The sequence below is a fragment of the Rattus rattus genome, chromosome 6 (assembly GCF_011064425.1).
Source record: "Rattus rattus isolate New Zealand chromosome 6, Rrattus_CSIRO_v1, whole genome shotgun sequence".
Lineage (NCBI taxonomy): Eukaryota > Metazoa > Chordata > Mammalia > Rodentia > Muridae > Rattus > Rattus rattus.
The window spans coordinates 41,990,018-41,994,619 of NC_046159.1; the positions used below are offsets into that span (position 1 = coordinate 41,990,018).

Sequence of the window (4,602 nt, forward strand, 5' to 3'; positions counted from 1 at the left end):
ACAGGACCAAGGGCTTCTCCTCATATTGATCCCAGACAATGCCATCCTCTACTACATATGCAGCTGGAGTCATGGGTCCCTTCATGTATACTCTTTGGTTGGTGGTTTAGTCCCTGTGTCTGGAGTGTCTGGTTGGTTGATATTCTTGTTCTTCCTGTTACAATCCCCCTCAGGTAACTCAGTCCTTTTTCTACCTCTTCCATTGGGAACCTTGTTCTTATTCCAAATCTCAAAATACCCAATTACAAGTCACCGACGACGTAAAGCTCAAGAAGAAGAATGACCAAAGTTTGCTTCAGTTCATCTTAGAAGAGGAAACAAAATACTCACAGGAGTAATTATGGATACAAAGTGTGGAGCACTGTGGACTTTTTCTGTGTGTAGGGATAACAGAGATGCCTGCTCTGGCCTGTGATGCTCCCATCACTCTGTCCCACGAATAGAGCTCTTGAGTGAGTCACAGGTAGTTTACCACCTTATACTCTGTATTCTTTCAGTTTCTCCTTCTGATTATGTTTTGTGTTTACGGAATCCTTTATTTTCTTTATGGCTAAGAATGTATATATTCTAGAACAGGGTTTATAATGGTTGGGAACCACAGGGTGCATGCTAAAAACTGAACCCAGGTCTTCTGTAAGATCAGCCAGTGTCCCTTTCTGTGGAGCCATCTCTCTAGCCATTGTTATCATTTCATTTATGATTTCAAATGTTCTGTCCCCATTTTCTTTTTAATTCAAAGGCCCTTGTTAATTCATAGTGTAATATATACAAAAGTTCTAAATATGGAACTTTCCCTCGAAGTCCCCTTAATCTCCTCTTACCCCAGTTTCTCCATCTATGAAATTATGACTAGTTAAGGCTGTTGTCTGCTCCTGACTTATAGAGACTATGCAGGTGTCAGTGCTGCATCACATGTGTGTCTGTAGGTGGCAAAAAAGAAAGACACTATTTTTTGCTCAGTATTTGTAAACAGTATATGTAAACATCAGAACAATTAGTTTTCATTTCCTCAAGAAAGATGGAGGGAGGGAGGAGGGAGGGAGGGAGGGGGGAGAGAGAGAGAGAGAGAGAGAGACAGAGAGACAGAGAGAGAGAGACAGAGAGAGAGAGAGAGAGAGAGAGAGAGAGAGAGAGAGAGAGAGCCTATTAAGACAAGACTGCTGATAGACAGGCCCAGACTGTCTTCCAGGGTGAAGAACTAGAAACTGGAAGAACCCAAATAAGTTCAAGGTCCCTGGACAGGAGTCACAGACAGCCATTGCAAGGTTCTACTCAGACGGGCAGGGCAAGTAGCAACCTCAAAATGACCACCAGACTGGAGTCATGTTTCCTAGACAGGGAACTATCCTGAATTGACCACCACTCCAGGACCAGCCAGGTCTAAAAGATAGACCATGTTTGAAACAAATGCTGCTAGGAGCCATAATGCATGAGCAGGGTATAGCAGTCCTGAGACCATATTGAGATGTTTTCCTGAAACTCAAAGACCACAAGACCTTCTAAGAAGAACAAGTGAGTTGTTGATAAATGGGAGAGAAGGAGAAATAGAAAATGTGGTCACAAAGAAGAGATGCAGTACTGGAGATTTGAGGGTTACAAGAAACAACCTGATGTGAGGGCTGGTAATTACACCTGGTACCAAGGTGAAGTATGGGCAGGCAAATATCCATTGTCTGAGATGCTACCCTGCTAAGATGTTGATGTCTGATGACTGGGCAGTACTGGGTCAAGCCCTCCTTTGGGCATGGTGGTAGAACTGACCCTGAAGGAATGAGAGCAGGTGAGTTGATGCTGGCCTTAGCCACACGCAGTACTAAGAAGAGCCTGGGAACACAAATTGTAGCAGATTTGGGTGTGCTGGCTAAGAGAATACAAACATCCTGGTAGAACTTGCACTTGCACTTGTCACCATGCATGGGACATCTTCTTTATCTTTCTCCTCCAATGGCAGGCAGGAGGATGGACCTGGAGTTATAAGAACATGATAGCTGAACCTGACTCCTACCAGCTGCATCACTAAGGACAGAGGACCCTGTTTTGTGCCTGGACAGCACAGTACATTTGACCTTGGTGGCAGGAGACAGACAAGCTAAAAATGAAGACCTTATTGTGGAAAAGCTGGTCCTGCCATTTATCTGCCATGAGGTGACACAGGCAAGGAAAAATACCCCCTCTGATTCTTGTCACATTCAGCAGGCGGTATCTGGCCCCCAAGATCAAGCCTTTGGAGATAGAGAATTTTGGAGATGGAACCATGATTCCTGATTAAAGATTAAGTAAAGTCATGACTGACTAAGATCTTATTGGATGTTCTCAAAATTAGTACCACAGGAATATATGAGGAAAAAGGAAGGGGCTTATAAATGTCAACTACTTCTTCTAAGGCCTAAGCAGGTCAATATATTGAAGAGAGGGAAGGTTCAAAACTTATTTAGAGAAGACAGGGCCTAAAGAGATACGATATAAGGGTCAACAGTAAATAGTTCATCTCAGGACATATAAGCTCATTCTTAGGTATAGTTAGTAATTTAAAATTTGTGATGCTCTTAAAATATAAATTGCATAGATTCATCATTTTCTCAGGTAAGGGTTTATGTAAAAGAAAGAAACACTATGAGTAAATGGAAAAGTATTGTTAGTTTGTCCTCTTTACAGAAAAGTTGTATAGGCAGGACTTTACTGTGAAACTAAAACAGATTAGAGCAAAAAAGAGTCAATTTATAAACATTGTGAGCATAATAAATTAATAGGTGATAAAATACAAAGGTTATATTTCTCTTAAAAGCTTGCTTTGGATTCTAATTGTCTTTAATTAGAAATCAAATGCACAAATTACATGTTTCTGGCTATATAGTCATTTGGCTTGATAAACAATACTTAAATCATTTTGGCTTACAATGTGTGGGTATGCTGAACTAGACATAATCATTTGGATTGTAATACTATACTGCTTAAATATGGGAAAATGTTAATCACTGACTACAAGGAGATAAGAAAAATTGAAAACAAATTTTAATAAGTACTTGTTGAGATTCTTCAAAAATGTTTAAGGAAAATGTAAAAGTGTATGTATTTAAAGTTCTGAAATTCAATATAAATAAAGATGTCTCAAGCTATTTGGGACACTTGCTTGAACAGCAAGTGATTTGAGTTCTTTTTTTATTGCTGACTCCACCTATCTGTTCATTGTGGGTTATTGATCTTATCAGATAAAGACTCAGCAAAATTTTTCCATAAAGTACTTAAGTATCTCAGGTTGTCCAGATACACAGTTTTAAGCATGTTATTTGCCCATTGACCACCACATATTCTTATACTATTGCCACCCGTGACAGAAGATACTTTATGTGATTTTTTTTCAATTATGAGAAGCCTGCATGACTCTTCCCTCCAGGTTTACTGTAGCAGTAAACAAGGTTTTTGCATATTGCTACCTAGGGAGGACCACCTTCTTTACTAGTAGTCTGATTTAAAGGTTCAGTTATCACCTCACAGTTACTGTTCTATCTCCTCAGGCTGCTTCCTGAGTCACCATTCTCCTGAGGCAGATGCAATGTCATCTGTATTGTAGTCTATGAAATATATAAATGTAAGAGCAATAAGCTGTACCCAAGGTGCACATGCCTTCAGCTGCAACTCATAATCTGGAGTTCTTCAGAAGTTCTCTGTCTCATAGATAAATTATACAGCTGGCAGCTGTGCCACTGCATGTAAGCACACTTTTATCATAGCATCACTGTGAAAGGAACAGTGTGCTTTTGAAGCAGTAATAAACTACTAAAAAGGTCAGGCTCTATTCTGCTGGTCTTGATGGTGAAATCTGTGCCTGAAACACTGTTACTGAAATGTCTAGGAGTCCAGAAAATCAGTTGCAAATCTTGTGGATTAGCAGCTATGGAGACTGGCCTGGCTTCTGCAGGTAGCAATGAAATATGTTTCAACTACTTTATATGAGGCTCTAACTAGACTTGCAAGAAGACATAAAAGCTGAATCTTGAAGGCTGATGGCAGGGATATCACAGTTAAAGTTAATCTAAATTAGTGACAGATAAGCTTACTCCATGAACAATCTTTGTGATTTCTTTTTGATAATTATTTCAAATGAGATTTTATTTTACATAGAATTTATTGCACCCCCAATTTCTCTCTCTTCACACAAAAAAAGTAAAATGAAAGCCCTAAAGTCCTTCTAGGCATAACTAAAATCGCTCATTCAGTCTATCTGTTCCATAATCTTCATTTAAAAACAGGTTATTTCCCATCTGTATCCTCTCTCTCACAGATATAAAAAGAATCGTTATCTCATAGAATAAGACCAATCTACTCATATGTAAACAGAACGCATCTAGGTGAAATTAGGAATAAATTATTACATGTATGGGTATTCAACCTGCATTTGCACCACATAAGTACTTAGTGCCTCTGAAGGTTAGAAGAAGGTATGAGATCTCTACTTAAATTGCACATTTTTATACAAGCTACCATGTTGGTACTAGGAACTGAACCATGGTTCTGTAAAAGAATATGTACTTCTCTTAACCATGGAGCCATTTTTCTCCTCCTATGTGAAAATTTTACCATGATAGAAAAATATTATTTTCA

General features: G+C 39.0%; 1 non-coding gene across 1 annotated transcript; it reads left to right on the plus strand.

The window, feature by feature from the left end:
* The first annotated feature begins 871 nt into the window (after nt 1-871).
* Nucleotides 872-1,008, plus strand: LOC116904773. Its single transcript, XR_004388440.1, has one exon. It is a non-coding gene; the product is annotated as a small nucleolar RNA SNORA17 (small nucleolar RNA).
* The last annotated feature ends 3,594 nt before the right edge of the window (nt 1,009-4,602 follow it).